The sequence below is a fragment of the Petaurus breviceps genome, unplaced genomic scaffold (assembly GCF_028583685.1).
Source record: "Petaurus breviceps papuanus isolate PSGF00001 unplaced genomic scaffold, PetGlider_PUasm1.0 139, whole genome shotgun sequence".
Lineage (NCBI taxonomy): Eukaryota > Metazoa > Chordata > Mammalia > Diprotodontia > Petauridae > Petaurus > Petaurus breviceps.
Genome location: NW_027185697.1, coordinates 16,991,877 through 17,004,538, shown reverse-complemented (window position 1 = coordinate 17,004,538; position 12,662 = coordinate 16,991,877). Strand labels below are relative to the sequence as shown.

The 12,662-nt window shown below is 42.2% G+C and overlaps 1 protein-coding gene across 1 annotated transcript in view; it reads left to right on the top strand.

The window, feature by feature from the left end:
• Window positions 1–12,662, top strand: part of EBF2 (EBF transcription factor 2) — a 251,511-nt gene that overhangs the window by 18,972 nt on the left and 219,877 nt on the right. The gene's annotated exons all lie outside the window — the stretch shown is intronic.

Sequence of the window (12,662 nt, the reverse complement as noted above, 5' to 3'; positions counted from 1 at the left end):
ACCTCAAGGCTATAGATTACTGCCTCCTTTTCCCCACTGTCTAGATCCTATCTCCAAGTGGAAGGCCAAGAGCTCTAACATTTCCCATTCTGAGTTGGGATCTGGTAGACATTGAAAGGCCACCAGCCAGGCAAATTGGAAAGGGGACTACTGCATGGGCTGAGAGATGACCTCTGAGGTCCTTTAACCCTGAGTCTGTGATTTGGAGATCTCAGGAACTTCCTGGTTCATCATAGACCAAAAAAACTCTTGGGAAAAGAGGGTAAGGCAATACAAATGTCAGTTTGAAGATTAGGAGATTTTGTCTTTGAAGGACCTCTGAGGTTATCTTGTCATTTTACAGATGAGCCCAAGGTCACATTGGTATTAAAATCCATGCCCCTTGATTCTAAATCAGATAGTCTTCTCCCTACACCACTTAATACAACCTAGTTTCAGGAGGCTGTATGCAATCTCATTGAAGTTTCTTAGATTATAGGAACAAAATCATAGATTTGTAGAGATGTGAAGATCTCAAAAGCCATTTTACCCAAATCTCTCATTTTATTAATTTTTTTTCAAACAAAGACACCTTTTCTCCCTCCCACTCCCTCTATCCCACTAATGAGAAAGAAAAAAAAAACCCAAACCAAAAAACAGAAGAAACCCCAACCCTGACAAAACCCCTATTACTTACATGTAGAACTAAGCAGCACAAATTCTTGTATTGGCCATGTCTAAAAAATTGTTTTAATTCCCCTTTAAAAGCATTCCATTTCTATCAGAAAGCGAAGGTTCCTTTTCTTCCCTCATTTTATTTGACATTTTTCGTAGATTCTTTTTTTTTTTTACAGTGGAATAATTTTCCGATACATCTGTCTCCCCCCTCCCTCCATCAAACCTTGCTTGTAACAAAGAAAAACTTCCATGAAACCAAACAGCCAATGCAGAGATCAAATCTGACAGTTTAGACAACATTCCTGACTAGGTTTCAGAGGTTTCAGTGTCTCTCTGCCTAGGGGAGAAAGATGGGTTTCATCATCCATTCTGCTCTGAGATTGGTGCTTACAATTAATCGGGATTGTTTTTATGCACGTCCTCATGGCCATTATGTTTATTGTTCTCCACATTCTGATAACTTTACTCTGCATTGGTTTGTCAAGCCTGTCCACATTATGCTTCTTGAATTCCTTATGTTCATTGTTTTTCCTTAAAAATGCTTTTATCACTCTTGTTTTTATGTCACCCACATTTCTCCTACGCCCTCCTCTCCACCTTCCCCTTGTGGAGAGCTATTCCTTATTGGATAGAGACTGGGGTAGGGATGGACCTGTGATTTCATTGGCATACTCAGATGAGGAAGATCCCTTAACCAATGCAGAATAACATATTATCTGAAATTTATAGTCTTTAGAAAGTAACCCAGAGTTCTTGGAAATGTAATGGTGTGACTAGGCATGTGTCAGATGTCGAGCTTGAAACTAGGTCTTCCTGGCTTTGAAGCTAGTTCTCTATTCACTAGACCATTCTGTCTCTCATCACTTATAATAAGGAATGTAGAGAGAAAATGAACAGTTCAGAAAAAAAACACCTGACCAGCAGATCCCCAAAACCTGACATTACATATAATGTTCCATACCCACAGTCCCCCAGTTTTGCAACAAGTTAGGGGGGTGCCTTCTGGTATCTCTTCCTAGGGACCAAACTTGTTTATTATGATTTCATGGATGTTTCCAATGCTTTTCTGTGGCTGTTTTTTCTACTTATACTATTATAGTAGTTGTGTATATTGTTTTCCTAGTTCTATTTACTTTACTTGGCATCAGTTCATAGAAATCTTCCCATGCTTTTCTGCATTCATCATATTCATCACTTCTTAGGGAGTGATCCTGTTCCATTACATTCATGTAGCATAATTTGTTTTTTAAATTCAACTTTCTTTTGTTTTCAGTTCCAAATTTTCTCCTGATTTCTTACCCTCCCCACCCATTGAGAAGGCAAGAAAAAGAAAACCCATTACAAATATGTATAGACATGCAACTCAAATTTCTTCACTAGCCATATTCCAAGAAAAAAAAAAAGAAAGCAAATAGAAGAAAATATGCTTCAATCTACTTTCTGAGTTCATCAGTTCTCTATCTGGAGGAAGATAGTATGCTTTATTGTGAATCCTTTGGAATTATGGTTGGTTATTGTGTTGATCAGAATAGCTAACTCTTTCTTTATAATATTGCTGTTAGTATATAAATTGTTCTGATTCTTCTCACTTCACTTTATGTAGCATAATTTCAATTGAATTAAATTTCAATTTAAGCAGCATAGATAGCAGCCCTAATTCAAACTTTGTTTCCAATGTTTTTTTTAGCTGTCTCCCAAATGTTGCTGCAAATGTTTTTGTGTCCATGGAACTCTCCTTTCTGGCTTTGACTTCTTTGAGGACTATGCCTGATGGTACAGTCCTGGGGTTAAATGGCATGGCTAGTCGATCAATTGTTCTCAAAGAGTTTTAAATTATTCCATGAACTGGTCGGATGAGTGTATAGCTCCAACAACGAAGTATTGTGTTTCTGCTTTTCCACAGTCCCTCCACCATTGACAGGTTCTGTCTTTCTTTATTTCTGATATGTTGATAGAGTCCCCTCCCTTTAAAGAGGAAGAGACTGAATTTAGAAGAGACTTAACAACTTAGTCAAGGTCAGAAGATTTTCTAGTAGATGAACCAGTACTGGACTCCAGACCTCTTCACCTCTAAACTGCTGCTTTTCTTACCTCACTTTCCTGCCTTTCTTAGAGTTTTCCTTATCTCAAACAGAAAGCAAATGTTAATGAGACCTGGAATGAAATATCTGTCTACCTTCTCCCTTCTTCTGAGGATGAAAGACAGAGGACAGTTCCCTAAAAATTGGATTGCATTCACTGGTATAATGAGGACACTGAATTTCAAAACAGAGGTAGAGGTTCAGATACCATATCCAGACTGGCGGTTATTGAGTAGGTTACTTTACAGCTTTGTGCCTCAGTTAAATGAAGAGAGGTTGGGCTAGATGACCTATAAGGTCTTTTCTAGCTCTGTAAACACATATAGGGGCAGCCTAGGTGTTGCTCTGGCCATTACTCCTTTGTGAGAACTGGAAATCTTAGTCTCCCTCTGAGCTATTTATCTGGTCCCTTTCACCAGCTTGTCTTTCCAAAAGACACTCCAACTTCATACTCATTTCTCTACTAATAAACACTCTGTAAACCAGTTTCAAAAACTGCTCTCCAACCCATAAAAAGGTAACCAAAACCATGCATCCCAGATACATGCTTGGTATTAGGTTCAGTTTTTACTTTTTGACAAAATCTGTAATATACACCCTAGAAATATCACTGAGTCTATGTTTTTTTCTCACACCGATGGACACGTAAGAGGCAGGAAATTATCGAACTTTACATTTCTGAGAGGGGCAGTGATAGCCCCATTGGGTACATGCATGATTGAACTGGAGAGCCTGAGTTCCTTACGAGAAGGTGGAAGTTGTTTCTTGGTAACCTATCATGGCGGTTTATGGGACCGTGGCATTTATTTTTACTATCTCATAGGCAGTTAAACAGCCCTGTGATGACTCCTCGTCACTTAAAATACGTGTTACTTCCGAAATGCAGCACGTCTGCCCATGGAAACCTACATACCAAAGTGTATTGTAAACTGGCGAGTTTCACGTTTTAAGAGAACACATTTTATTGTAAACAGATGCGTGTGTTTCGCCTGTTTATCAGAGGGTTTTTGTTTTGAAAATATTGTTCCCTCGAAGAAACAGCCTGGCTTCCTCCATCCTCTTTGTCTTTGGGGGTGTGCCTGGTTTGTTCACGTGTGTTTGTGGGTTTGTGTGCCTTTGTCTATAGAAGAGAACAGAGAGTGATTTCTAAGCCTTTCTTCAATATCATCTAGAGACCATCAGGATGAATTGTGTGGCTAGAGGGGTGGAGTGGTGTTGCAGAAAGAGCCCTGGCCTCTGCTGAGTTGGGAGGCCAGAGTTTGAATGCCCACTCTGTTCCTTCTTCTCCAGTTGTTGACGATGGAACAACAGTTTCCACTTTTCTCCTGGGTAAAATGAGGGGTTGGATGAGATGATTTCTGAGGTCCTTACCAGCTTGGTATCAATACTTTTACGATTTCCACTAGCTCTAAATGTATCACAGAATCACAGAAGGTCCAAGTCAGAAGGAAGAACAGGGGACATCTAGGGCAACTCAGATCTGAAGAATGGTTCCCTTGATAATATCTTTGGCAAGTGGCATCTAGGCTTTGATGAAAGGCCTTAAATAAGGCCCGTGCTCTAGGAGGAGTCCTGGCCACTGCTGGGAGGGTGATCTACATCCCCACCAGCATTAAGATGACACAAATAATGTTAGAACCTCCACTGAGGACCCAGAGGACTACTTGCCTCTTTGCTGTTGTTTACAGATTTTCGTTCACTCTATTCCACTAGGAGCTCTTTACCATTTCCAATCAGGGCAGGGTGATTATCAGCTGTGATTTTATGGGATGGTCTCAGTGCATTGGCTCATCCCAGGATTTCTTTTCTGATATTATCCCAGCTCTCTGACCCTTTTCCCATTAAGGAAAAGGATCCTGAAACATCTCTTCACATCACATAGATTTTCAGAGCTATGATTGCAGCTGGGATACACACACATTATACACACACATTTATATGTTAGTATAACATATATATATATATAATATGATACACACATATATAATATGGTTATATGGTAAGGTTTCAGTTGTCTTTTCAATAGGTATTAGATGGATGAAAAGAGAATAGAATTCTGTAGAGAATCAAAGATTGACTCTGGAGTCAGAGAACCTGGATTCCAGTCTCACCTTTGACACTACTGGTGTGGCTTTGGGAAAGTCACTGAGAGTCTCTGTGAATCTGTTTCCTCATCTGTATCATGAGGAGTCTGTCCTAGAGGCGTATGAAATGAGATAATGTGCTTGCAAACCTTAAAGTACTTTAAATCGCCATCACCACCATCACCACCACCATCATCATCATCACCACCATCATCACCATCATCATCATCACCACCATCATCACCACCACCACCATCATCATCATCACCACATAACCTCTATGGTCCTTTCCTGTTTTAGTTGTATGATCCTGGAGTGCCACTCTTATTTAGACAGGAAGCTGGGTGAATCCACAGTCTGATAAAAATTGTGGTTATAAGGTCAATGCATTTGGAACCAGTTAATCTGGGTTTGAGTCCTGTCTCTGGTGCCTGGGTGAACCTATGGGGTCCCATGAACCCTTGTTGCTGAATCAGAGCAGCATCTTGCTTCTAAAGGAGAGTGACACAGAGGCAAAAAGCCTACAAAAAGCAACAAGCCTCAGTTTATTAATGCTTTGAATAAAGTCCAAAGTTCCTGGATGAGCAGAATCATGTCAGGGCAGTCCTCATCCTGGACCCTTCTCTGATTAGAAGACTGGTGTGTGTGTGTGTGTGTGTGTGTGTGTGTGTGTGTGTGTGTAAATAAAAAGGCTCGGGCTGATTTACATTTGTGGTTTCCCATAGAAGCAAGAAGGCTGCCCTGGTTATGATAGATTGCTTTTTTCTGCCCTGCCTGTTCCCTGACTGGAAGCTTCTCCTAAGGAGTAGAGTAGATTCAAGAACAGACTAGCAGAGTAGCCTAAGTGTGGTGTTGGGAGTCGGGGGACCTAGGTTGACAGCCCTGCTTTCTACTTACTACCTGTGTGACCTTGGTTAGGTCATTTAACCTTCCTGGATTTTAGAAACTTCGTTTGTAAAATGCAAGGGGCCAGATCCAGGGACTCATTTTCTGTTCAGAAACTGACTTTGATATATTATTGTGTTGATTATCTAGTGATGGATAGTGAAAGTGATGGGGAAAAGGTTAACGATGAAGATTAGACTTGAAAGTGTGTCGTAGGGGTATGTGTATATGTGTGGATTTTTTTTTTTCAGAAAACTCTTTGTTACACACTTATTATTGACTCATGGCACTACGGTTCCTTAGGATCCTAATAACTTTATAAACTTCCAAGAACTCCTTCTTTGCATTTGAAATTTTAAATTATAATTCTATTTTAGTGGAGGCAATCCCCACATGTTGTGGGGGGAGCAATACTCAAATGGAAGAGGCTGGCGTTTACTTCTCTTCGATCAGAAGACCTGTGTTTGAATTCTGTTTTGGATATCTTTTAGCCATATGACCTTGCATCAGTCATTTTATTCCTCTGGGACTCAGTTTGTATGTGCGTAGAGGCTGACCTAGTTGCCTTTCTAAAGTTCTTTTTGGCTTTAAATTCAGGATCCCATGACCTCAAATGCAGGTTGGATTTGGAGTCAAAGGACCTAGATTCCCAGGCAATTTCCCTGATGCCAAGATGAGACTTTTAGTTTCTTTGGGCCTCAGTTTCCTGCTCTGTAAAATAATGGAGTTGGACTAGAAATGCTTTGAATGACTTCTAACTCTAGGTGGTGTAGAACATAAAGGGTGAGCCTTGGAGTCAAGAAGACCTGAGTTAAAATCCTGCCTCAGACAATAGCTTTGGGATCTTGGGCAAGTCACTTAACTTCTGTCTGCCTCAGTTTCCTCATCTGTAAAATGGGGGTAATACTAGCTCATACAATAATCCTCATAGGGATGTTGTGTGGATTGAACGAGATAACCTGTAAAAGTTCCCTGCAAACACAGAAGGACTGTCTATCGTGACTACGAGCTTGTTCTCCTTATTTACATGGTAACATAGAGAAACACTGAGAACACTGAGGCCAAGGGAGGTTAGATGATGTGGAATTTCCATCCTGATGGCCCTAAGAAGTCCCATCATTTCTCTGAGACTCAGTTTCTCCCCCTTTAATAGGAAGGGATTAGCCTAGATGTCCTTCTGACTCTAAATTTAGAATGTTAGCCAAGACTCAAACCTGAAAGATCTGTTCCCATAGAAGTATCCAGGCACAGGCTGGTACAGGGCTCTCAGGAAGCCTCTTCCAAGCCTTTCCCTGAGGGCTGGTCCTTCACCCTCCAGCCTGATGGACCCCTCTCCCCATCTTCCCCCTCCTCAACTCCTGCATCTGCTCTCCCTGCCGTTGCTGGAACCAGGGTGTTCTCCCCTGTACCTTCTCTTGCCATCTGGCACCCCCCCTTTCTGCAGCTCTCTGCCTCATCAGCTCCCCAGCTCCAACGAAACATATGTTTCATTCCTCTTTTCCCTGATCTCTCTGTGCAGTTCCTCTCTCAGATTTAACACTTCGCATTGGAGGCTGGAGATATTGGTGGGGTGGGGGAGTGAGTGAGGAGGCTGTGGGAGGAGAGCCTTGGCCCACCTGTCATGCCGAGTCCCTCGCTGACGAGACAATTCTAATGCAGAGCTAGATTTGGAGATGGAAGACCTGAGTTCAAGTCTTGACTTGGTTGACCCTGGGATGTTGGGCAAATCCCCAAGCCACAGCATTGTTTTTGGAGATTCTGTTGTCTTGGAAAGAAAGCCAGCTTTGGAGGGGCAGGGCCTGGCTTCAGATCAAGGCTCTTCCATTTACTGCCTGGGTGACTTTGGGTTAGTCAGTATTCTCATTTGCGTAGTGAGGGGGTTGGTGTTAGATGACCTCTTGGGTCCCTCCTTGCTTAAATCTCTGATCCCACTTGGACTCATCCCAGTCAGTACCAAATCTATAGGATTTCGAATGGTCTGGAAATTCTTTTTGTTAGTATTGATGACAATCCATCTATGACTTAGCAGATGAGTCCTAGAGAGTTTCCTGAGGCACAGAGAGGACAAGTGACCTTACCTAGGGGTGCACAGCTAAGAAGTGTCAGGAAGGATTTGAACCTGGGGCTTCCTGGTTCCAACCTTCAAATTCAATTAACCATCAAACCACCCTCCAGCAGTTAGACTTTAGGCATTATTTAATACCTAATCTTTATTCTGTTGGGCAAAAACATGCTCTGTTGGGAAATGGGGCAGTAGGGAAGAAAAGCCTGGACCTCTCAAGATTTGGGAGTCTTGGATTCATGTCCTGGTCCCAACGCCCAATGGCAAGTTACTGCTTTCTCTAAGTCAGTTTCCTCACCTGTAAATGGGATAATAACCCTTGAACTATTCCCCCAAAGGAATATTGAGAAGAATGTACAAAGAATGTTGTAATGGAGAGAGCCAGATTTGGAGTCAGAGGATGTGGGTTCGAAATAGAACTATTAGCCGTGTGACCTTGAGCAAGTGATTTAACCTCTCTGAGACTCAAAGTCCTCATCTGTCAAATTAGGGTTTGAACTAGACAACTTGTGAAGTCCCTCCCAGCCCTAGATCTCTGATCTACAAACCACACACACACACACACACACACACACACACACACATACACACAAACAAACCACACACACATACACACATGCACACACACGAGTTATTATTATTTCACAACTTGCTATCTGCCTTCATTTTGTTCATTTGCCAAAGAAGTATCTTTAGATTTACTGAGCCATCTGTGATCCATGGTGCAGGCTCCTGATTTATCCTCACTTCTCCCTCCAATAATAACTCCCGTTTACGTAGCTGTTTACAAAATCCTAGCCCCTAACCAGGTAGGGAGAGTAAGTATGATTGGCCCCATTTTGCAGATGAGGTAGCTGAGGCCCAGAAAGAAAAAGTAATTTGTCCAAAATTACCCAGGGAATAAAAAGCTGAGATTGGGTTTCAACACTCTTCTTCTGGCTCTGACCTCAAGGCTTGTTTCCCTCCACTCTGTCTCCCCCTCATCTTTGCAAATTTTTATGTAGTTTCCTCTCTACCCCTCCCCCCCACTTCCTGGCCCTAACAACTTTGTCTTTTCTTTGTCTGTCTTTCATATTTACTTCTCTGTGTCCATGGAGCTTGATTCTTCCCAAGAGAATGTTAACTCCCTGAGGGCAGGGGCTGTTAGGGGCTGATTTTATACTGGTGGAGATGTTTCCTAAATGGGTAAAATGACAAGTATAGCAAAAAAATTTCTAAATTAATAATAATTACAATATTAATAATGTCAACATTAACAATGATAATGATAGGCAGAATTGTAGGTGAGAGAAAGAACTAGTCTCCAATCAGGAAAATCCAGGTTTGATTCCCGATTTTGACACGGTCTGACTGTGTTACCCTGGTCAAGTCACCTACACAGCTCCTCAAACATCTAAGTTATAGAGAAAGCACAAGGGAAGAAACTGAGGTTTATTCATTGGCCTCAGGCACACTGAGATTCAAACCCACTCCTCCTGACCTGAGCCCAAAGCTCTTTCTGTTACTTCCACCATCTCTGCAATATGACATTGAGGTTTTCAGTCAGCCTCATGTCTGTCTTGACTGTTTGGCAGTTCGTAACGGTTTAAGAGAGGTGATGCCATGTAATGGAAATGGCCTTGAAGAAGGGAGACAACTCCTGGTACTGGGGCCACTGCTGCCCCTGTCTCGATGGGTGGTCTCAGGAGTATACTGTTGTACCTTTGAGGGCCTCAGATAGTTGTTTAATGGAGTGAGGGGACTGGTCCAGGTGATCTCTAAGGGCCCTCCACTGCAGTGCTGGGAGGACTCAGCTATGCTGCTGTCCAGTGTGACTCTTCTTCGTAGTATCTTTGCAGAAAGACCGAAATTATTGACTTCTGCCCTCAGTTTACTCATCTCTAGTGTTGAGGGGCTATTGCTCTATGGAACTTCCTGGGGAATTTCCTATGAGCTGCTCATCTGCTTGACCTTTTTCGAGGGAAATATCAATTCCTTACCCTCTGGGAGAATGACTGGCTGGATCCTCCCAGCTGTCCTGGGAGGAAATCCTTGTGCTTTTTAACAAGAAATAATCTTCCCAGTGGATATGCTCAGCCTGGACATCATCCATATAATCTGATGCTCTCATTTTTGATTCTCTTCTCAGTCTTCCCTTCTCCTCAGACTTCAGCCAGCACCCCCAGTGAAGAGCAGGGAGAAGGAAGTCCATTTTAATTCCCTGGTCTGAATTTAGGGTCCCTGTCCTGGAAGGGGGCATCAGCTGGGCAGTGAGAAGTAAAACTCGTTGGATTTGATCTTTTCCTGGGTCTCTTAGGGCAAATTGTTTTCTTTTCTGATGCTTAGCTCTTCCCCTCCCCCCCCCCTTGGAAATTGGGCCTCATGCACTGTGATCACCTCAAAGACACATTTATGGTCTATTCTAAAGAATCAAAAGATCTGTTCAAATCCAGGCTTTGCCTTGTCCAGCTGTTTGTCCTTTAGCCCCTCTGACTCAGTGTCCTCATCAGTATTATGGAGGTAAGACAGAGACAGGGGCTGGACCAATGATTTCCTTAGGCTAGGGATGTCCTGGGTGAGTCAATTGGGAATACCTTTGCAGTTCAGGTCATTTTTGTAACTCAGAGTCTTTAGTCTAGAGAACTAAAGACACTTCCTTAGAGTCACATAGTCAGGATGTGTTGGAGGAACTTGAACTCAGTTCTGGGCTCCAAGGTCATCTCTATCCATTACTCCATACTGCCTCTTAAAATGTGTGTAATAATCACATTTCCTATTTCACAGGGAGGCAGTTAAGTGGCTGGGTGAGTAGGAGTGCTGAATTTAGGCAGAAAGACCTGAGTTCAAATCTCATCTCAGATACTAGCTGTGTGACCTTGGGAAAATCACTTCACCCTTGCCTTCCTCAGTTTACTCTTCTGCAAATGGGGCTAATAATAGCACCCATCTCCCAGGGTTATTTTGAGGACTGAATGAAATAACATATTTACATATTATTCGTGCTCTGCAAACCTCAGAGCTATATACATGCTGGCCATGATGATTATTATTATTAGGAAAGGAAATATAAGCTAAAATGACTAGAATATTGTTAATATAGTCCTTGCCTTAGACATCTTTGGATGCATTCACTTCATTTGTAATAACTTGGCATAAGCAATCTCCACTGCCATTGAACCCTCCTTTGTAACAACAACAAAATCCCCACTTAAAAAATAATCAGCCCTGTGATTATGTCCAAGAATGTATATAACATATTACACCCTTATATGTATGTAATAATCTATGTATGTATGTATGTAACACACATATGCATGAATGTATATAATACATGTGATCCCATACCTTTCTACTGAGAGGAGGGAGAGGCTTCTATCATTTTGAGCCTTTTGGGGCTCTTTTTCTAGGACTGAACTCACAAATTTACATAATTTCCTCTTGGGGATGGATGACATCGCATGGTTACATTCTTTAGTAGTTTCCTTATTCCATGGAAATCACTGTCATTCCATGGGACTGACCATGGGCTAGATAGAGTCATGAGATGACAAAGACCCATCCAAACTTCCAATCTGATAGTCAAGGAGTCACTCAACTGGACACTCACCATCTGTCTTATATCCTAGGCTTTCCCTGTTCTAGTAAGCTACTCCTATTTTCTGCCCATTAGAACTTCTGTACTTTTCCTGTGACTCTCATAACTTTTACATCTACCCTTTAGAATACCTCTCCCCTCTTCCATGTCTATTTGAATCTTATCCCCACTTCGAGGTCTAGCTTAGGGTAAGAAGGAAAGAAGAAAGGAAGGAAGGGAGGGGGGAATGGAGGAAAGAAGGAAGGGAGGGAAGGAGGAAGGAAGGAATGAAGGAAGGAAGGAATGCTTAGTGTCTTGCCCAGAATCACATGGCTAGTAAGTCTCTGGTTAGATGGAGGATTACTCTTATTTCTGAGCAGTTTCTAATTTATTCTTTTTCCCATGACCACCATCAGTTGGAAGTAAATTTATCTCCTCGTTTCCTTCTTCCCAAATAAACCCTTCAGGTAATACTGAATACAACCTGGAGACCATGCCATATGTGTCTTTTAAACAAACAACAAAACTGGGGATATTGAGCCTGGAGAAGAGAAAACTTGGCAGTGAAATGGTGGTGGTCTTCAAGTATTAGAAGGGTTACTTGGTGAAAGAGGGATCACACTGTTCAATATGGTCCCAGAGGGTAGAAGTAGGAGGCATGGAGAAGAGCTTCAAAGAGGCAGATTTAGGTTTATTAGAAAGATAAATCTAAGAATGAGAGTTTTCTGAACGTGAACCAGGCTGCCTTGGGAAGGAATACCTTCAACTAGGTGCCTGCTCAACACTCTTCTTTCTACCTCTGGTTCTGGGTACCGTAATTAATCAGTACTGTCATGACTACTGGAAAGGAATGACAATCCATGGCCCCTGTGGTTCCACTTGTAGTCCTTGGGACAATCCAGAACAGCCTGGGACCGAACAGAACAAAACTCTGTTCCCAGGTCACCATACCCCTCTGCCTGCCATAGTTTCCTCAACAATAAAATGGGATAATAATAAAGTGCTTAGTAAAGTGCCTGGAATGTAGCAGGCACTTAATAAATGTTGGTTTCCTTTCTCACTAGCCCTTAGTACAGTGTTTGATACATAGTAAATGCTTAATAAATCTTTTCCTTCCCCTTCCCTTTTTCCTTCCCTTTCTCCTTCCCTTTCTCCTTCTTCTTCCCCTTTCCCTTTCCTTTTCCTTTCCTCTTTCCCTTTCCCTTCCCCTTCCTCTTCCCCTTTCCCTTTCCTTTTCCCTTCCTCTTTCCCTTTCCCTTCCCCTTCCTCTTCCCCTTTCCCTTTCCTTTTCCCTTCCTCTTTCCCTTTCCCTTCCCCTTCCTCTTCCCCTTTCCCTTTCC